Here is a 21,822-nt window from a genome sequence, read left to right as displayed (position 1 = left end):
TTCGGTGAGATTCTTCCAAGTGAAACAGTACCAGAAGCTGCTGAAAAGATGTGAACCGTGTGTTGTGGTTGTGGCTGCATTTGAATTGGGACACCCTTCATCCTGTGTATTAGAGCTCAGTGCTCACACCTGAGCCTTGTGAACAGTCCTGGTTCCTTGCAGAATTTCTTCGTTTTGCTACGGAAAGCCACATACACCAAATATAGACTCAGTATTTCAGGTCAAACACAAATCTGAGCTTCTTCAGGATTCACTGTCAGCAGAGCAGGTACCCCTGAGCACGTTGCATACTGACCTTCCTTTTTCAGCCACAGGACTGTATCTGAAGTTAAACATCCCCCTACCTCCTGACTGTTGCATAGCAGTCATCTAGACCAAGAAAAACCTCAAGAGCTGCTCCGGCATAGCCGCAATTTTTAAGAAGCTACATAATTATTCTCGGTGACAAACTGGTAAGAGAAATGAGCTGGCATTGTTTTTGAACAGAGACAGGTGCTGAGGGCAGAGAGAGCCACTATTTGAGAAACCTCTGCTGCTCAAATAGTTGATCTCACCCTCTCCGACCCAGCCCGGTGTCTGCCGTGGAGTATGGCAGAAGGGTGGTTTTTCCACTGGAAGAAATCTCCATCTCTCCGCCACTGGCGGAAGCAGCAAGTCTAGAGGGTGGTGCAGGTCCTCTGCAGCTTGATGATCCTGTCTGAGCTTGTTTTCTTTTTCTGACAATCCTATAGCAGGAGTGGCCTCTCACTTCCCTCCTCAGTCATGTGACAGATAGCCAAATAGGACCTACCAAGGAAAAAAGAGGGAGCTATCACCATGTATTGGGTCTACATGGCAAGGCTAGGGTACCAGGGGGGCTGCAGGAGTGGCTTCTGTGAGAAGTTACTGGAAGCTTTCCCTGTGTCTGAAAACAGACCCACTGTTGGCCAAGGTTGAGCCTAACAGTGATGCTGCTAGTGCCTCTGGGGTAATGTATTTAAGAAAGGGAAAAAAAGACTGCACAATATCAGCCAGAAAAGAGAAGAGTAAAAATATCCCTGCCAACAGAATAGCCCTGCAGACATCAAGACCAGTGCAGAAGGAGGGTGTAGAGAGGGGTACAATTTTGAAAGAATTAGTGACAGAAAGCTAGAGCTCGATTTCGCTTCAGAAGACTGTAAAATGCCTTCTCAAAGGGGTTAGATGCTTTTTTTCCCCTTCCTTCTGCACTTCAGAGAAAGTTGGGGGAGAAGATCTGAGCAAGTTATCTCTGTGGTATGCAGAGAGATAACATGTTTGCAGACATGTAAAAGGCCTTCTTGGGCCAGAGAGGGTGGGGGAGAAGAGAGCGAAGATATGAAAAGCCTTGGAGAAGGTAGGGCATTGCCTTTTTTTCCCTGGGGGGCTGGGTGCGCAGAATTGTTAAGAAATGGCCCTTGCATCTGAAATAAACATTTTTTAGTCCTTCCACTGCCTTGGCATTCTTGGGAAGAATACCTTCTTATGCTTTACCTTACAGAGTGGGAGGAAGTGCTGCAGGCATCAGAGCTGAGATTCTCCTGCAGCCCATGGTGAAGACCATGGTGAGGCAGGCTGTCTCACTGCAGCCCATGGAGAACGTTGGAGAAATATTCATGTGCAGCCTGTGGAGGACTCTACACCAGAGCAAGTGGATGTGCCCAAAGGAGTCTGTGACCCTGTGGAAAGTTTGTGTTGGAGCAGACTCCTGGCAGGGCCTGTGACCCCATGGGGGACTCACGTTGGAGCATTCCGTTCCTGAAGGACTGTCTCCATGCTGGAGCAGTTCATGAAGAACTTCAGCCTGTACATGTTGGAGACATTTGTGGAGGATTGTCTTCTGTAGGAGGGACCCCATATTGGAACAAGTGGAGAGTGTGTGGAGTCCTTCCCCTGAGATCAAAGGAGCACCAGAGACATGTGATGAATTGAACACAGCCCCCATTCCCTGTCCCTCTGCACTGCTGAGGAGAAGGAGTTAGAAAATTCAGGAGCAAATCGTGGGAGGAATGGAGAGGTGGGGGGGAAGGAGTTTTTGGATTTAGTTTTTAGTTCTCATTATCCTGCTCTGATTTGACTGGTAATAAATTAAACTAATTTCCCCAAGTGAAGTCTGTTTTGCCTGTGACAGTAACTGGGATTTATCTCTCCCTGTCCTTACCTTGACACACAAACATTTCCTTATATTTTCTGTCCCCTGCCCCTTATCTGAGCAGGGGAGTGATAGAATGACTTTGGTGGGCATGTGGCATCTAGTCAGGGTCAACCCACCACATATCCCTTTTCCTGTCCCAGGAGAGCTCCTAATCCCTTCCACCCCACAACACACAAAATTATCCCTGACCCTTTGTCGTGGGTTTACTAGCTCCCCACCCCACCCCGAAGCTGAAGATGGTTAGTTCCAGGGTGGTCTTCCTGATGCAGACCGAGGGGTACAACCAATCGAAAGTTTTAGTAACACCTCTGTGAATGACATACTTAAGGAAGGCGGAAGGAAAGGTTGTTGTGCAGAAGAAATTCCAGCCAGAGAAGAGCTGCCCGGGGGCTCTTGGGGCAGCCTGGCCACCGCCCCTGCCACCGATGGGGAGGGGCAGCAGCAGGCTGACCCGGCCTCCAACTGAGTTGGGACGGGCCAAAGGGCTCTGCTGCAGCGTAGCTGCACCCAGGATGGAACAAGTGGATGCATGAAACGAAGGAAGATTACTATCCTGCTGTGGGAGGCCTAAGAGGGAGTGAAGTCCTTCGGAAAATTTGCAACTCGGAGAGAGAGAGAAGCCACGCTGGAGCAGTTTATTCTGGGTAGGACTTTGTAGCCCTGTGGGGAATCCATGCTGGTATAATACCCTCTGTCAGAAATTATATTCCATGAAAAACCATCGAGGTATAGAGACTGAGCTGCACCTCAGAACCTGCAGCCCAGCAGAGGGGTGGACCCAACTTGGAGGGGTCCCCTGAGAATTTATTCCTGTGGGACGGACCCCAAGGAGCAAGGGAAGGACTCAGAGCTTTGGCTCCCTTGTAATCCGTGGTGAAGATCATGGTGAGGCAGGTTGTCCCCCTGCAGTCCACGAAGGACCATCGGGGTGCAGAGACCCCCTGCACCCCATAGAAGAGAGACCTTCAAGTGCGACAGATTTGGAAGAGCTGTCGTCTTGGAGATAATGGAAGAGGGAATCTCAAGTGCGGTAGATTTGGAAGAGCTATTGCCCTGAGAGTAAAGAAGGGAATTCTCCTCCTGCACTGATGCAGGGGGCCAAGGGGTGGTCACAAAGTGTGTTTAAGATTGTTTATTTTATTACTCTTTAGTTTCTATCCTGTTAGCAATAAATTTTAATATTATCCTCATGTCGAGACTGTCTTGCCTGTGTGACATCTCTCAACTTTTAGCAATTTTGTGGGGGTTTGAAATCCGGCTAGATAAACCCATGACACACTTCACAATCCTTAGCACCCTGTGAAGAAGCCTCAGTGCCCCCAGATTCCTTCCCCCCCACCCCAGCCTTTCTCCCTTCTTCTTTGGGAATACACTGACTTGCCATCTTTGAAGAATATGTACTGATGTGTTATTGGCAACATCAAAATTCACATTTTGAGGGCCACTGAAAATTCCTGTGTAATTTAGAAATACACAAACCAGCTTTAAATGGGGTAGGAATGCTAATGGTTTTATAACTAATGACTACTGGGTAAAGCTCTTCTTGGGAGAACCTACTTCTGCTTTGCAGAGCTCAATTGCAGACAAAACATAACTTCTGTGCAATTTCTCAGACAGCATTTGCAACTTTCTGCTCCCTTTTGCAGCAATTCTGATGGCTGGTAAGTTTCTAGTAGAAAGGGAAATATTCTTCCAAAGAAACAGCACAGTGATATAGTGCTGATGACAGCAAAGAAATATCACTATTGCTAACAAAACACCTTCTTTACTCAGTTCAGTCATGCTTTTATGTCTGGAGGAATGAAAAATTAAAAATCCTTGCATGTGGCAGAAGCATCTCAGACGAGAACGCTCATTTTAGACCCTGCACCAAATTCAGGACTCTTCTTAGACTCCTACTGCTGCTGTCAGTAATGAGTGCTGTTGCCTGCATGCCCACTGATCACACAGATGTTCAGTAATAGCAAAGCATAGCCAAAAGGCTAAAATAAATTTTCCATCTATATTGAAAACCTTCTTCATCTGATAGGTTCCCACACCATCAGCAGGGAGACAGATACATTTAGAAATCTCTACACCATCCTAGAAGATTAAACAGGTGGTCTAGCCACTGTCAGGAGAATAAGGTTATTCCTCTTATAGCAACTGAAGCACAGAAGATCCCAGTTTGCAGCCTTTTGTCATGATTTAAATGGAAAAGGAAGGCTGGGAAGAAAAGAGATTGTTGAAGCATATTTCACCACAGTCTGTTGCTGCTGTACTGCTGGTAAGAGTCCTGCTCTAGTCACAGAAGAAAGGAGGTTTCTATCAAGCTGGTTTGGGAACCTAAAGTGTATATGTGTTTATCTTACCTTATACTCAGTGGGGAATGAATTATTCACTTTGACTCAATGTTTTTTCAGTCATTGAAGAGAGGTACTGTGTATTTATCTTCTGTGCCAAAGACCAATGTTTAAGAGTTGTTATGGAACAGTTTGTGCTTAGAGATTGTGAGATGTTAAAGAAAGTGAGAGGGTATACTTAGTACTTCACAATGTACATACACAAAGCAGAAATTCTGTCACTACACTGGCTGTCAGCCCAAAGCATAAGACGGAAATTTGAAAAACTAATATCAAAGTCCTAAAGATCCTATTTCATTATGTCAAAAAGCTAAGGGTGCTTCAGAAACACCCATTCCGTAGTTCCTCACACAGAAAATAGGACACAGAGAGTCTGCTCACAACTGTAACAGGATAATCCATCAGTTCATCTTGAGTGTGGCTCCCGAATCTGTCTGACAGTGGCAGAAAATAGATAGAATTTTATATTACATTATGTTTTTAGTATTCAGGGGGAATTTAAACCATGTCTTTAGGCCTGTTGAAATTTCTTAATCCTGCAGTCTGTGCTGAATACCAGTTCACTTCTTCTCAAACACCTCTTCATTCAAAAGTTATACTACAGGGCTGTGAAGGATCAATATTTTCAAACTTCATTTCTATTATATTTTAGAAGCAATCCCTGATGCCCTCAAAAAGGGAGACAAAGGCTGTAAAGAACAAACATTCGAAAAAATTGAAAAGCTCTTAACTTTACCACACAGCCTAAACAGTCTTGAAAATACATTGTATTCTTATTAAATACCAGGATTTAGTCAGGGGAAATCTATTGGAAAAACAAGGCAAAAGATGCTCTTCTGCCATTCTTCTTCTCCCAGTAAATCAACATTAGCATTTATAAAAAGAGAAAAACTATTAAACACACGCTAATAATTCTGCCTTCATTTGGCATGGAAATTAGTCCCATTCATAGGAAGATTTTCATACAGATTGACCATGTTCACAAGTGGGAATCAAACCCTGACAAACTTTCCCTGGAGAAATGTCTTTAACCTGAAGGGCAGAAGCCACTGTGTGTTCAATCTGTTTCACCACAGCATTCCTACATTGTTCCCTTGCACAACACCCAACTGTCTAGTATCTATGGCACTAAACCACTCCAAACTGCTTTTCGTACTCTATTCCTCTGCAGGATGGGAAGATATTCCCATGAGATTGTTATGGTGCAGTGGTTACAATGTGTCAATGCTCTGAACAAAAAGGTAAGCTCAGCAGAGGTTGTTCTGCTCTTTTTGTGTCAAGAGGTTTTCTGGAAAAGGGCAACAGTACTTTACAGCCCACTCTGTAGACCTCATTATCCACCTCAAAACCCCAGCCCTTTTTTTTTTTTTAAAGTAGTTCATGAAGCCATGATGACCTTGAAATAATTTTGTCTAAGTTCCACAAAAACATGTAAAAAATGGCCATAAGTCACAAGACTGAGCACAACATTTAGTCTTAGTCTATTTGTCTATTTGGAAACAGCTGCTACAATGAAGTGTGAAATAACAGAGCTAACAATAGCTCCATGTTTAGCCATTACACATTGGCAGTAGCACTGTAGTTAGCCTGTTAACAAATCTGCAATTACAGATGTATTAACTTAAACCACCAAGATCAGGCCTTCCCGCAGCAGCACTGCATTGGCATCAGACACTGGTGGCTTGAATAGCTTCTTCTTAATTTCCAGTGCCAGCAGTGTATTTTTATTGGCTTGTCTCTGTTACAGGAATTAAATTATAGACTAAATCAGCTAATGTGTGACATGTACTCTCTGCTTAACAGGAGTGAAATTGCTTGTAATATACAGGTCAAACCTTCCACAGCAGGGGCTACTGACTGTGTCTTGTTTGTTTGTGTGGTTTTCACATGAAACTGCAGGTATGTTTCAGGGCTGCTGTGCTGATACACTAAAAACTGATGCTAAATACCCTGACTATATCCTGCCCATCACCATACAATTTGCATGCCTGTACAAAGGAAGAAAATAAGGGGTTGCTGTTTTCAGTCACAGAAATCAATGTGCACTTATTAGGAGAGAATCTGATTCAGGCTAATGTGGCGGTAATTTTTGAGATTTTCACCATATTTCCCTGTGCAAAGCAGTATTGTACTTCATACAATAGTGCAACTGAAACACCAGTATTAAAACAGTCTTGCCCTTTGTGGAGCCCCCTCACTTCCAGCTGGAGTGCTTTTCCCTCATAGTTCTTCACCCACACAACAGATTATTGTCAGGGAAGGCCAGAAGAAATGAGATGCCCCCATGGCATCCAGGATGGTATCCTTTGTATTGATTTTAAGTGTTTATTTCACGTACAAAGCTTTTGACTGCATCCTGCAGAAATCCTTGACATTATTAATTTAGTTTTGTTCATCTACCCAATTTCCCTTTTCCTTTGATTCTACAATCTGTAGTATGGCACTTAAATGCTCATTCTTCTGTCAGCTTATTTCAGTTTCATGTTTGTGTTTTATGTGAAACTAAATATGCTCATTACAGTAGTTGAAAAGGAAGCCTTTTTATCATCCAGGCTTTCATAAAGAGCAGGGCTCTAGCTAAATAGGGTTCTCATTTACATAGATCTGCAGTAATAGAGTTTTTATCAATCAGTGAGGGTTATACCACCACAACTCTCCACCTGACAAAGTAAACTGGCTAGTGAGGAACTTCTAAACTTGTTAGCAGTAAAATATCATTTCTGCAAACACAATCTGATATTTCAGAAAAGAAATAAGTTGAAGACTAGCTATTTGCTCTGCTTAAAATATTTAAAAAGCCTGATTATTTTTTGATTCCTGACAAGAGATATTATTCAGAATGTTGTGTTTCTGAGATAAAGTCAGCAGATCTGAGATGCAAATCCAAACACATTTCTCCATTCTCCTTTTCTCTCCCATAGAGAGCTTTTTTTTACCTTAACCCACATAAAATTATTGCATTTTAATGTCAAGAAAATACTTCATTTTCAATGAAGCAGGGCATTGTGTTCCATCACACCAGTCTGCAACCAAAAATTTACAACATCGAGGTCATCAGCAGGAAAAGGATATATATATATATAATAGAACCATAAAAATACAACTTGCTGTTGCTGTAGTGACAAGACAAACAAAAACAAGGCACTGAGAAACACTTTCAGACTGAGATTTCTTTATGTCCAAAGTACACAGGAGGTTATTTGGCAGCTGTCTTATCAGTGGGGCGCTCTGAGTGAGATCGGAACCTGAGCAGCCACTGTTCACAGTGGCCACACAACAAACAAATTACTGCAGCCAGCAGCCTCAGTGTCTTACAGTCACAGTCAACAGCTGCAGGTAGCAAGGGAATTAAATCTGTGCACAATTGAGAATTAGTTTGGATTTTGGCATGTAATAACAAGGAAAAGGAAGCTAAGGTGGAGTCCTGAAGCACTTTGCCTTGCAGTCAAAATGGTTCACCTAGTGTAAATATCTCTGGGAAATCAGTTTCCCCTCTTGTCTCTATTTATTTGATTAATTTTTTTTTTAATCTTTTTTAACAATTTTAATATCAGTGATGTCATTTTGTCCTAGTTTGAAATAAATCCACCACATGACAAAGACAGCATTTAAGTCAAATTTTCACTGTATGCCTTACAACCTGACTGACTGACAGAGAATTTGCAGTGAGTACCTGATGGGGTTTTTTTTTAAATACTGGTCATGTGATCTGTTATAATTTAGCCCAATTAAGCCACACTAAAATTAAATCTTGTCATTTTACTGCATGCAAACTATTTCAATTTGACTTTATTTTTATTAATTTATATTTGTTTCTGCACTTTCAGAAGATTTGTCATGGCATGCTTGTCTTACTCTGACACAGATGTCATTACAGACATTATTTTAAGAATAACTAGGCTTCACTTACACTTGACATTAACTTAAAGGCAGCTTGATTTAAACAGAAAAAGATATGTAAATCATCCTGGCTCAAAAACTAAACCTGGAACAAACTAGACAACTTACAATAGAGAGAATATGACTAACAAGTAACATTTGTTTGCTAAACCTTTATCTCTAACTTAATGAACATAAAAAGTTTAGGATTCATGCTAACAAGGTCTTTCCATTCAGCAAAAAAGACTCTAATTAAGACATTTCAGGCTTTCATAGGTCTTCACATTCCTCCATCTGCTATTTAATTTTTCAAAAGTAAAAGAAGCTCCTTCTATTATCAGAGTTTAAGAAGAAAAATGCACAATAAGGTATATATTGCACAATTAATGTGAAGAAAATGCACATAAAATGTAAAGCTATTGAGGAAGTAGGTGTACATGTGAACTTTCCTGAAATTACATCATAAAAACCTGAAAGTTGCTCATTCTTCTTTTCTCTCATCTCTGTAATATTGCTGTTCTAAAGTTTCATGGTCAATTGCTATTTAAAAAATGTGAGGCAACAGATCTTCCTACTAATACATTCACTGAACTACCTGTTTCTAAGCAGTAATACAAAAAAGCACTGCCAAAAACCAGCACTTTAAAAATTTAAAACCTCATAAATTTAAATACAATCTTTAGCATGTTCTAAGTTATAGACACATTTTAGTATCTTGTAATCCTTTCCAAATATTTCTAGAATTCAGGCCAGGCAACTTTAAAAGCATACTTCATCTAGCAGACATCTTAAAAAAATTATGGAAAGATAGAAATGAGCCATAAAAACTAATAGGAAAAAATTCAGGAGTTCTGGTCTCTCAACTCAGAGCAGATTATGGTGCCAGACAGGCCCAACAAAATGAGTGGGATGGAGTACTAGTACCAGCTCCACTAAAAAAAACCCCAAATGAAACAAAACAAGAGAGAGGGGCATGCCATTGATCTGGTGGCAGAACAGGCATCATGGAGAAAAAACATCCACCTGCACCCTGTCAGTAAGTGCAGCCGGTCAGGGCCTAGCAGAATGCATCTCAACAGCCGCCACGCACCAGCAGTTTTTCTGCTTGCCATTTTATGGGGATCTTGCCCTACTTAATTGCTTTCCCATTCTTTCGCTTGTGGGCAGATGCAGTGCATTTCAACCACTTCATCCATTTGGATCCTTACTTGACCCACACATGTGTCTTCTTCCCCAGACCATCACTTGCCACACTCCGTGACCAAAATAGAGAACTTTTGTCTCTTGAAGCCCCAAGTGTGTTCACTGTATTTGCATGGAGACAAACTACGTAAACTATCCCCAACACTGATCTAACAAAAGGACTTAAAAGTAGCTGTCCTAAAGTCCTACAGATTCAAGAGACCACTGTTGTTTTAAAGTATTTGTTCCAGCGCTCATAATACGACAGTCAGAGATGGGACCCTAAATAGTTTTTGCTACGAAGAAAACCATCTATTCTAAGATCTAAGAAAGAGTGTATAAATACCCAAAACAAAAACACACCTTTCTTTTATATGTCAAGTATGCCACAACTTTTCCTGGCATGAGAGAAAAGGAAATGGTTAGAGTTGATTAAATTGCTCACAGTCCCTACCTATAAAACTGTGTTGTGTTTATCTCATAGGCATTGTCATCGATTAAATGGATTCTATCAGCAAACTGGTCAGGACCTCACCTGATTACCCTTACATAGCAAATCTGCCTTTCAAGGAATAACTCTAACTTCATTGAAAGAATTTTAAAAAATTACCTGGTTTGTCTTTCATTCATATTACTTAAACATCCCTCCTGTGCTTTGCTCTTGATTTTTCATTTTGGTTCTGTTCCTCAAAACATGGTTTCCAGTGACAAGTCACCCAATCACAGTCCATAAAGCCTGTCATAAGAGCACAGTATAAGGAAAGTATAACTGTACTTTCCTTGGAAGTATTCTTTGTCAATGTTTACAAGTGAAGTTTTCCATTTGGATAACAACAGACCATTTTTTGGAATATATGTCAGTTTTCTATGGTAAATCTGCAAAAGTTACAGTGGACTCCAAACAGAAGGAAAAAATAAAAACAAAAATAAACCAAACAAACTCATGTGAGATATTCAAATCAAACATTTATCTTTATCCCATTTTTTCACCAAGCCCATGTACCACTGTTCTTACGCTACTACTATTTTTCAGTCCAATCTATGTCCTCTTTCTCATCTCTCAACATTCTATTTTCCTGTGCACAACCTATTCTGAAAATGCTTCCTGTTTTCACCAGGCCATATTTATGCTAAAAAGAGCTGCTAAATTTTTCTGCAATACCTCTCACCAACCTTCACTGTTTTATTTAAACTTTTTTATAAAATTATCAAGTCAGAATTAGTCACAAGTTTTATAGCTGTCAAATAAATTATAAGCAACTGCTATTGCAATATAATATGCAGGAAAGCAGAAATCTAGATTTCCTGCATTAATTTCCATGGAATTACTTTTGGATCTGCTCCTGTCTTATAAACATTTTATGTTGTATTTAAATGACACACCACACTGCATTGTCTGTTGCAGATGATATGTCTATCTATCCACAGATATATATGTACATAGATACGTATGCGTGTGTATATATATACATATACATATCAACTTAAGAATATTTTCAGATGATTATCCAAAAGTTTCTTTTAATATAATGATGCTTAACTAGACCTGGATCACTGAGATCCAAGTACTTTCATAAATTTATACTCCATGGAAATAAGAAGGGCAGGAGGGAAAGATACACTGAAATAAGAGATACAGTGGAGCAAAGTAGGTCCACCAGTCAAAGGTCCATCCAGGCAAAATTTTAAGCATTGTTAAGCTATTGTGACCATTTTCAGACATAGCTGTATTGAAAAAAAAAAATTATTGAGCTTTCTACTAAAAACTTGCATGTGCCCTAACATTCAGGCAGCCTTGACGGTCCCACATGTATATTTCACTCATTCCCCTTCACCACACACTCTAAATTAAGAAAATGACACAAACTCTGACAGTCTTTCATAATGCTTACTTGGTCTGTATTGTCTAAAGGAATTAATAAATTTTCTTGTCAGATTAGTATGTATAAGCAGGGACTAACTAAATTAAATAGGCTGTGAACTCACACAGACAATGCTGCCTTCCAATAAATCATTTTCTACTTGCCATAATTTTTTCCCTTTGATTTGTAAGTCTTCCTAATGTCTGTTTTTATATATTTTTATTTTGTATAAAAACCTGCCAGCTTATTTTGCCCTTTCATTTACTCACATTAAGAACTTTGAATGACTCATGCTTATGCTAGCACATATTGAATCAAAAGGGTCTGGCAAGTTATGCTACTGACATATTGTGTACATCTTCCAGTGCATTTTTCCATAGAAGTCAGTTGCTGCCACTAGCATCTCCTGGGAAACACCAAAAGCCAGCAGGTGCTCCTTTTCTGTATTCTGTGCAGAGCACTGGGAGTGGGAGAGTCTGTACTGCCTCACTCCACGTGGATATTAACTCCCCTCTACAGTGTTTCCCATTAATGACATCCTGTACTCTTGAAAGCAAGTATGAAAATGACAGATTTCTCCTTCATGCAATACATTCAATGAATTTTTGAAAGGTATATATATGAATCATACAGAGATAAAACTACTGAAACTACATAAAACTACCTAAGCAGAGGACACAGAGAGTTGCACATTAACAAGTGAAGGTCTTGGGAGATGTTCTGATTTAGGAAAGCACACCATAACAACCCATTTCGGAAGGACACTAAGACAGAGCCATGACTATGTCCACTTCCACAGTGACAAGCCCCTTACAGGATGATTTCAGAGAATCTCTGAGATCAGAGTATAAGATACATGTAGGTTTTTTTGTGATGTTGTTCTCAATCTTCTCTGTGATTTGATATGCCATTACTGTAACAGGACCTAAATTTGCTTGCAAGGACAAGGCTGTCATGTCACACAAAGCAGAACTCAGGAGCAGAGGAACACAGGAGGTGAGAGAAGTGTTAGTACATATAAGCACAGAATCATCAAGGTTGGAAGACCTTCAAGGTCACTGAGTCCAACCATCAACCCAGCACCACCATAATCACCCATAAACCATATTCCTAAGTGCCACATCCAGATGCCTCCTGAACACTTCAAGAGATGGTGAGTCCACCACCTCCCTAGGCAACTTATTCCAATGCTTAACAACTCTTTCAGTAAAAAAAAAATATTCTAATATCTAATCTGAACCTTCCCTGGTACAACTTCAGGCCATTTCCTCTCACCCTTTCACTTGAGACATGGCAAAAGAGACCAACCCCTTCCTTGTAGGGATCAATAAGGTCATATTCTCCAGACTACAGAACCCCAGTTGTCTCAGACACTCATCACAGGACATGTGCTCCAGACTCTTTGTTGCACTTCTCTGGACTTTCTCCAGCACCTCAATGTCTTTCTTGCAGTGAGGGGCCCAGAACTGGACACAGGATTTGAGGTGCAGCCTCCCCAGTGGTGAGTACAGGAAGACAATCACTTCCCTGGTCCTGTTGTCCACCCTAATTTTTATAGAGGACAGGATGCTTTGGCCTTCTTGGCCACCTGGGCACAACAGGCTCAAAGCCAGCCAGCTGTCAACCAGCACCCACAAGTGCCTTTCTGCTGATTATCTCTCAAGTCACTCTGCCCCAGGCCTGTAGCACTGCCTCGGCTTGTGACAGCTGACTGGTGACACAAATGCAGACCCAGCAGGGACTGACTAAATGAAACAGGTCATTGCATAAAACTACAATAATAGAAGGGTTTACAAATTCTGTTTTTACTGACAATTAAGTCTAGAGTACAGCAGAAGTTCTGGTAAATACTCTCTCAAAGTGGTGTGGGCTTTCACAACATGTCTACTTCATTCCTCTGTGTGTGTGTTACCAATTAGTAGCTGCCTAAAATCAACATTAACAGAATAATGTTCAACCATTAAGACATTTAGAAGTTTCTGCACATTTGTAGCCAAAAGATGATTCCAACTGATTCCCACACTATGCTGCTCATTGCCCCTAGAGACAGCCATTTTCTGTTGTTATTTTAAATACACATTGTGATCTCAGCTCTTGGCTCAAAGATTTCTTCATTCTTCCATAAGCTCCTACACAAAGGTTTTTGTGCTTTAAGACAGAAGCCTAAGGGACTGCGTCATTGTCTCTGGATTCTGGGCTAGAGAAAGACAGAACCCTGCAGAGAGATTGAGCTCCTGGTGCTAAGTATGGAGGTTGTGTCCCCATTCTTCTGGGAGACTGTGGGGAATGTCTTCCCAGGAGCCACTGGCTGGGTAGTTAGTTTTCACACAGGCTGTCTGCACTGCCAAGAACAAGTCAGGCAGGTTCCTCGTCAAAGGATGCTTTCATGCATGCCCTCTCCTAGCCAGCAATCGCACGTACTAGCAAATAGAGCAAATCTTCCAAATTAGTAGCAGTCTGAACAAGCTAGTCTCCAATCCTCTTCAATTTAACAAGAGAGAAACTATTCATCTGTTTCAGATAAACACATCACATCTATACCGGGTAGATGGATGCTGGCTGAATAGAGCAAAAAAGAATCAAATACTGCCAGGCCATGGACCAGAAAGTCTTTTGGTACAGCCAAAATGGAGAGTTTCTCTGGAGATGATTCAGGATCATGTTACTGCTCTTACCGTGGAATTGTCACTCCCAGTTAGTGACATTTATGGAGCCCCTTCCAGTAAAATTGTCCAAGACAAATAAAAATTTATCTTGAGGATGGTAGAGGAAGATGGTCACAATCAGTTTTAAGAACTGATGGATAGTGAAAGGGCACCCACAGCATTACTCCCTCCTCTCACCACCTCATAGTTTACAATAAGTGGCAAATCTGGTCTCTTAGTGAGTTTACACCTTCATCTGCAGTTTCACCACAGTAAGTCTATATCTGCTCTTTCAAGATTTGTTCACATGAGTAACGTGAGTAACAGTGTTTCCAGCAAGCCCATTAATACATATAAGCATTACTCACACATACAAGGTGTGCTGGATTAGATTCTTAATGACATAACCATGGAAACTCCAGTCTGGATTTGCCCAGATAAACACACTAAGGAAACAATAGCTATACAGCTGGCACGAAGAAAAGAAATGAAATAGAAAAAACAAAAATATCATTCCATATTAAGTAGTGCTGGTAGGATGTTCCATACCAGCTATTTCATAACCCACTTTCATAATCCTGAAAATATGCAGCACCCTTCCCAAACCAAATACAAACTGAATTAATGCTGAACAGTTAAGGCATAAAAGCCAGTCATCACAGACCAAATGCCCCTATGGCATAGTTTTTACAAGTTCCAATAAAAAATGTGCACCATGGTCACCCTTGGTGGAATTTATGCAACAGCTTGTCTCTTTCCTCACACTGAAGAAAGCTTCATTTTGTACTCCATTTGTGGGAACAGTGAGAACCCAGGACTTTTTTCCCATGCAATTTCTTTCTTTTTAGTTTTAAATACATTTTATGGTACCTAAGTTATTAAGCATGAATATATAATATGAACACAGTTATATAGCATTCTGCCAGGAATCTTCAAATTTTTGGAGGGTATCATCATCAGATATAGGACAAACACAAGGTACGTGTTATTTCTTACCTATTCCTTCCGTTTATCATCAAAAGCAGCATCTGTCAACATCTCCTAAAGTTGTTTGCAGGAATTCTTCAGAAAGCATCCATGCACTGTCACCAGTGGGTAGTGATAAATCACAGAGCATCATTACTGACAACAACATCACCACTACATCTAATGTTGGAGAAGAGTATTTGTTTGGAATACCATGTAAAATGATCAGCCATGCCATGATCTGTATCATGTGCAGTCTGGTGATTCTTATGCAATTTTATTAATTAATCATGAGTTGATGAATGACAAATAATGAGTTCTAACGACTTAGAAATTGAGGAGAAAAATAGCTTAAAATACTTTCGGTGAAATACAATTCCAGTTCAAGGGAAGAAGGTTCAAGTTTTTCCCAGTTTCCATAAAGAAGGATTCTCACAGTTGGAAAGCCAAACCTTTATAGTTTGCCAGAATTAGCATCACCTGACTCATATCACTATAATTCACTAGCAAGGAGAATATAAATACATCCTTCAAGCATAAAATTAGCAGCAAGCCAAATGGCAGGGCAAAGAAGCAGTATGCTCCATATCAGCATTGGTAAAAAAAAAAGAACTCACTTTTTTTCATGAGAAGATAGATTTTCATCTGAGTCCTGAATTCTGGTACCACATTTGCTCAAATCTTCTGTGTGAAATTAGAAGAAGAATAACAAATAAGCTCTCACCAGCTGGGTATCAGATCATTCCATGCCCATGCACTAATAACATACATCAACTAGATGCAGTGAAGGCCAGAAGAGAAAGTAGTTTGAAATTAATTCCTTTTCTGCCTTCAGCTTTGAATCTGGCTTCCAAATGCTATGGGCAACACGTAGAAACCCAAAACTGTGCTGCAAAACACAGTGAGTTATGAGATGTTCAAAGTACCTGTGGCATATATTTCTTCCACAGTGCAAAGCCTCGCAGAAGTACTGCATATTCTGGAATGAGTTACTGCTGTATTTGACCTAATAAGGAGAAACATCACCCTGAATCCAGAGTCTTGAGTATCATCTTCTCAACAGAACAACTCAGAACACAGATTAGGGTAATATGTCGAATCACAGACTTTGTCCGCCCAAATATTTTCATTGCAATATCCTTTTGTTTTGTGGGGTGGGATGGATGGGAGGGCTTTAGGGTGGGGGGAATACTTATGTCAGTATGCAGGTATCTTATACACCCTACTGATTAAGAGGTGCTGTAAGAGAAATTCTCAGCAAATAGAAAGAGTAAGAATGCCACAGCTCAAATACATACTGTCTGTAATGTGCACTGACAGCTTTCTACTATGGATTTACAACACATCTTTGTTGTTTCTAACTTACTAGTGTATTTTGAACTTCAGGTTTTGAACATTTCTTCTAAGATCATAGATATATTTAAAAAAATAATAATGTTGCTGGGGCATGCTGGAGCAGATGGTCTAGTTAATACAGCTACAGTAATTTATATTTAGGAAGATTTATTTGTTTATGCCTATGTTGTAATATACTCTACCACCTTTTTTATCATCAGTTTGTATTTCAATTCATTTGGTCACTGCCATTTTTATATTTGAGCAAATTTTTAAAAAACGGGCTGTTTGATGCACAGGGTTCAGCTGAAAATATTCCACACAAATGAAAAAACCAAGTGAACAGGAATGCATTATGCATTACAACTTCATTTTAAATAAACAAATCAATGGTGTTCTGTCTGTAACCTCAGCATGAAAGGTAATTTATATAGAATAACAAATCAATGTCCCATGAACTTTCTGAAAGTTTAACTGATGCTCCCAAGTGGAATCATTGGCATGGTTTTAATGGGAGGGATAACATAAGATCTTTGCCTCAATCAGTGAAAACCAAGATAGTGGAGCATTATTAGTATGCTTAGACTCAAGGAATATCCTAAAATAACTTTGAGAAGGGAATAACATATGCAGTTAGAAGAAGCTAAATTGAAATTAATATTTCATAGTACTGATACAAACAGGTGTCCATAACCTTTCATAAGTAATTTTCACATATAATTTATGTGGTGGCCTTAAGCTGAAGTACAACAGTCACCACTAACATGCTTGATTCTTTAAAAAATGCTTGTTTTGTGTGAAAAATGTCTTGTCTTCTCTGTTGGCTTTGGCATTTATTTCCTTTCAAAATCCATCAAGTGCAGTACCTGCTGGAAATAAATTCCATTCCTATAACAGTGCTGTCTTGTATTACATGTGCATATTCACACACAGGTACGACCATGTTACACAGATAATCAGGCCATCTGGGAGTAAAATATGGAAAAACTACTTCCATCAAGTTCTGAATACCTATGAACTGGCATATCCCAGTATCAACTTTGTTGGCCCTACCAGAAGAAGAGAAGAGCCTTTTCTTGCTCTGACCTGTGATATGTGACTGAGTCAAAGAAGGAAGACAATTTCTTAATAGAAACAAATTACCAGAAAATTTAAAAGCAAATGAGAACCTTTTATTCCTGAAAACAAAACAAACAACCCCCCCCAAAACAAAACCCCAAACCAACAAACAAACAAACAAAAACCAAAACAAAGACAAAAAAGACAAAACCAAAACAACCAAAACCCAACAACCCTAAAGAAAACATCCATGTCATATTTCTTAAATGTAATTTGTTTCTTTAAGAATCAAACACAACATGAATGATTAGTTCAGAGCGAGGCAAATGCATAGGTGTATATGGACATACATAGAAATTTTATGAAACAGACACAAATAAACATTTGTCTGCTTTTCATTACCCAAAAATGTCTGGTGGAGCTGAGCTGCAATTTGATATTGAATTGAAGGTTGGGGAGCATTTACTATTGATTCCACAAATGACTCTCATTGATGACAGGAAAGGAAAAAGCAAGTTCATGTAATAGAATTTTGAAACAGATTATGTAGAGAGCCCAATCTCACTCACTCACTCACTCATGGCTAGGCTTCGCGAACGAAGATTTGGGAAGGGCTCTACCCACGTTTCTTGCAAGCGCGTTGGTGGCTAAAAAGGCCAATACGAGAAAGGCAAGTCCGGTTGCAAAAGGCACAGCAGAAAGACTCCTTAGATGGTATATTCTGCAAGGCTCGATTCTTTCTGCATTGTCTTTTCTCCTCAAGACTGATCCTGCGTGCTTTCTCAAAAGCATCAGCAGCATTATAGATGATGTGTCTCCAGGCCTCCCGATTAGAGGCCAGAGTAGACCAGTTATGGTGATCAATATGCCCGAGGCTGAGTTGTTGCTTCAGGGAGTCCTTGTATCTTTTCTTCGGGGCTCCTCTCTTGCGGCAGCCGGAGGCAAGTTCACCATAAAGCAGGATCTTAGGGAGGCGGTGGTCCTTCATCCTGGAGACGTGCCCTGCCCATCGCAGTTGTGTTCTCAGTAACATGGCCTCAATACTTGTGATTGCTGCCTGTTCAAGAACAGATGTATTGGTCACATAGTCTGACCAGTGGATGTTCAGGATTGTACGGAGGCAGCGTTGATGGAAGCGTTCTAGGAGACGCAGGTGGTGGTGGTAGATGACCCATGATTCGGAACCATATAAAAGAGTAGACAGCACTATGGCTCTGTAAACACTGATCTTGGTACTTTTCTTCAAGTGTTTATTACGCCAAACTCTTTTATGGAGTTTTCCAAAAGCACTATATGCCTTCGCTAACCTATTGTCTATCTCCCCATCAATCTTACCATCTGAGGAGATGAGGCTGCCTAAGTAATTAAACTGTTGGACTGATTTGAGTTCTGATTGGCCGATGGTGATGTGGGGATGATGGAGGACTTCCTGAGGTGCAGGTTGATGGAGAACTTCAGTCTTCTTTAAGCTGACTTCCAGCCCAAAGAGCTCAGCAGCATCTGCAAAGCAGGATGTTAAACGCTGCAGAGCTGCTTCTGTGTGGGCGACAAGGGCAGCGTCATCAGCATAAAGTAGCTCCCGGACAAGATGGTTTAGGGTCTTAGTGTGGGCCTTCAGTCGCCTTAGGTTGAATAGGCTTCCATCAGTACGATATCGAATGTAGATACCATCCTGATCATCGAGGTCTGCCGTGGCCCTTTGGAGCATCATGCTGAAAAAGACTGTGAATAAGGTAGGAGCAAGAACGCAGCCTTGTTTCACACCATTCTTTATTAGAAAGGGCTCAGAAAGTGTGTTGCCATATAATACAAATATAAAAGGCAAACCATGTTGTTTGCTTGAGAAAGTGTGTGCAACTTACACTAAAAAGAATAATTACCACAAGTAATTAACCTACAACAATCATCGCATAATGCAGGATGTGGGACAATGCCACAGGTCCTGAAGAAAAGCATTGCCACTGAAATGGTCACCCGGTGGAAAGTCACTTTTGAGAATTTCAGCAGGGCTTTAACAATAAATACCTCCCTGCTCCCTGGGAAAGAAAAGCCATGTCTCTGTGAGGGCCTAGGGGGACACTTTCTGAGAAGTACTCCCATCTGTCACATATTAGTTACAGAGGTCATGCCTTGAGAGTATAAGTGTGCAACTGAAGGCAATACATGTGAGTCACAGCCATCACTGCAACTGTGTTTAGTGACACACCATATCAATCAACACTGTGTTTGCCCAGACTGGTGGGATACAGCTTCCCCGAATGGCCAGGCCATTCCAGGTAAGACTGAAAGTGCTGGAGCTGGACATTTAAATGAACAGACTGTGGGTCCAAATTAAAAGCTATCTCACTGAGTTGCTCTTTAACTTTCAGAATCTAAACCCAAGACCAGTCGCTCCTGTTTTCTTCTTCCTCAGTCTGTAGGAATGAAGGAGAAAAGGTTAGACACACAGCATAATGAATAGGTCACGCTGAATTCTGAGAAGCACCATACCAGAATTAATCTATGACTTCCTACCCATTAAATCCAAGCATTAAACTCCCTTTGGTGCAACATTTTGAACTCCTGAGTTTGTAAATGTAATTTGTTTGTCACAGATACCATAAGTGCACCATTAGACAACTGTTACAAATTAAGTGATGGAAAAAAATCAAGCAGCACGGAAAGAAACTAAGTTATCATTTATAGCTGTAAATCACCAGGTTTCAAAACCATAATGAAGGACTGTTAAAGTCACACCAGCTGTTTTAAATACATGAAGCTGGGGAAGGCTTGGTTAATAATTGATGAAATACTATCAAGAAGGAGAGAAGGAGACAAATCTGAAGAACTAAATAAGCAAAGTGAAAAAAATTGTAGAAAACAGAAAAAAAAAGGGGAGGGGGGGCCGTCTATTTCTATAGAGCAATTTTCAAGTAAAAAGGGCAGTTTTTGCCATTTGATTACAGAAATATGCCTATTAAGACAGTCAGAGATAACAATTCCTAGCATATTTTTCTGACCCACTTTGTCTGCTGTCATTTCCATCCTGGAGGCATGTATTACCATCTTGCTTCAAGCAATGTGTTTTCAGCACTCACTCAGTTTTCAGTTCAGGCATTCGGTGCATTCACATCCAGCAAAATTTTGCAAATAAGCAATTATTGCTTAAAAAACCAAACTCAACCTTCCATTTTACATAATTTTTAATTACTTTTTAAATAACCTTCTTCTGGGGGAGTCCAGTTGGACCCCTTATCCATATGAAAAGACTGCAGGTAAGACAAGCACAAATAAAAAATACGAAGTAGACGTTTCTACAATCACACAAAAGGATTTAGGTCTTCTTGCCACCCTAATAAGACACTTAAATAGTCTTTGCTGTTGATGAAAGCATCAGTGAACTGGGCAAGAAGAGCCACTGGCTGGAGGTCACCAGGTCAGCTCCTCTGCTGCTGATCTGCCCTCTGCCACCAGCTCCATCCACAGCTCTTACTGGTGACTTAGTGACATCAGCCAGTCCTTAGATTAAGGTCTCTGCTTTATTTCTTTAAACTTTGAAATTGTCATGTAGGTGTTTTTCCTCTTGGACCTTTTCACACCTGATGGTCCTGTTACAACCATGCTCCCTCTGTAATCTTATCATTTTTATCTCTCTGCAGACTTTCTTTCTGCTCACCTTCACACCCTCTTAGTGCTCACACTTCTGAGACAGGGCTGTGCAGCTGGGTGTGATCCAAGCTGGATCCTTATCTGCTAAGGCATCCCATCGCAACAGCAAGGGTTACTACTGTAAGCCAGGGCTTCTCGTTTGGAGCAGGCACCTCTCCCCGGAAAAAAGATCACTTTTCTTATGAGTGTCGCAATTTTCTTCCACTAGTTTAGGGGAAGTCAAAGTCTTGGGAGCAAAAGAAGAATCCCTTGTTAAGAGAATATGAGTTGAAAGAAACCAGGCTGGCCTGTTTCTCTCTTACAGAGATAGGAGGATGATCCCAATGCTTGAATTCAGGTTTTAGGAACAGTAAAATGGCAAAAGCTTTTGCATAATAAAATGTTATTATTTACCTTACCTAGCAACGAAGACTATATTAAAAATTCAAATTAGTTATTTCAGAGAGTTCAAATCTGTAAGAATAATACAAAGTTGAAATGATGAGAGGTAGGAGTGGCTCTAGTTTTTTCCTACTGATTCATTTAACCCGCTCAACTTCCTGATTCCTGACTTTTTTTTTTTAGGCCTACATTATGCCTTTTCATGCATTTTGTGTTCTTTTCCATAGTAAGACTCACGAGAAACTTATATAAGCCAAGAGGAGAGAAGAAAATTCATCACCTGCTACAGTTTAGATTTAAGAGCAATGAATGCAACAAGGCATATCAGTGTAAACCTAAGCATTTAGAGTTCAGTGAAGCTGGAGACAATT

The sequence above is a fragment of the Neopelma chrysocephalum genome, unplaced genomic scaffold (assembly GCF_003984885.1).
Source record: "Neopelma chrysocephalum unplaced genomic scaffold, ASM398488v2 Primary Assembly neopelma1_96921, whole genome shotgun sequence".
Lineage (NCBI taxonomy): Eukaryota > Metazoa > Chordata > Aves > Passeriformes > Pipridae > Neopelma > Neopelma chrysocephalum.
Note: the sequence above shows the minus strand (reverse complement) of the source record.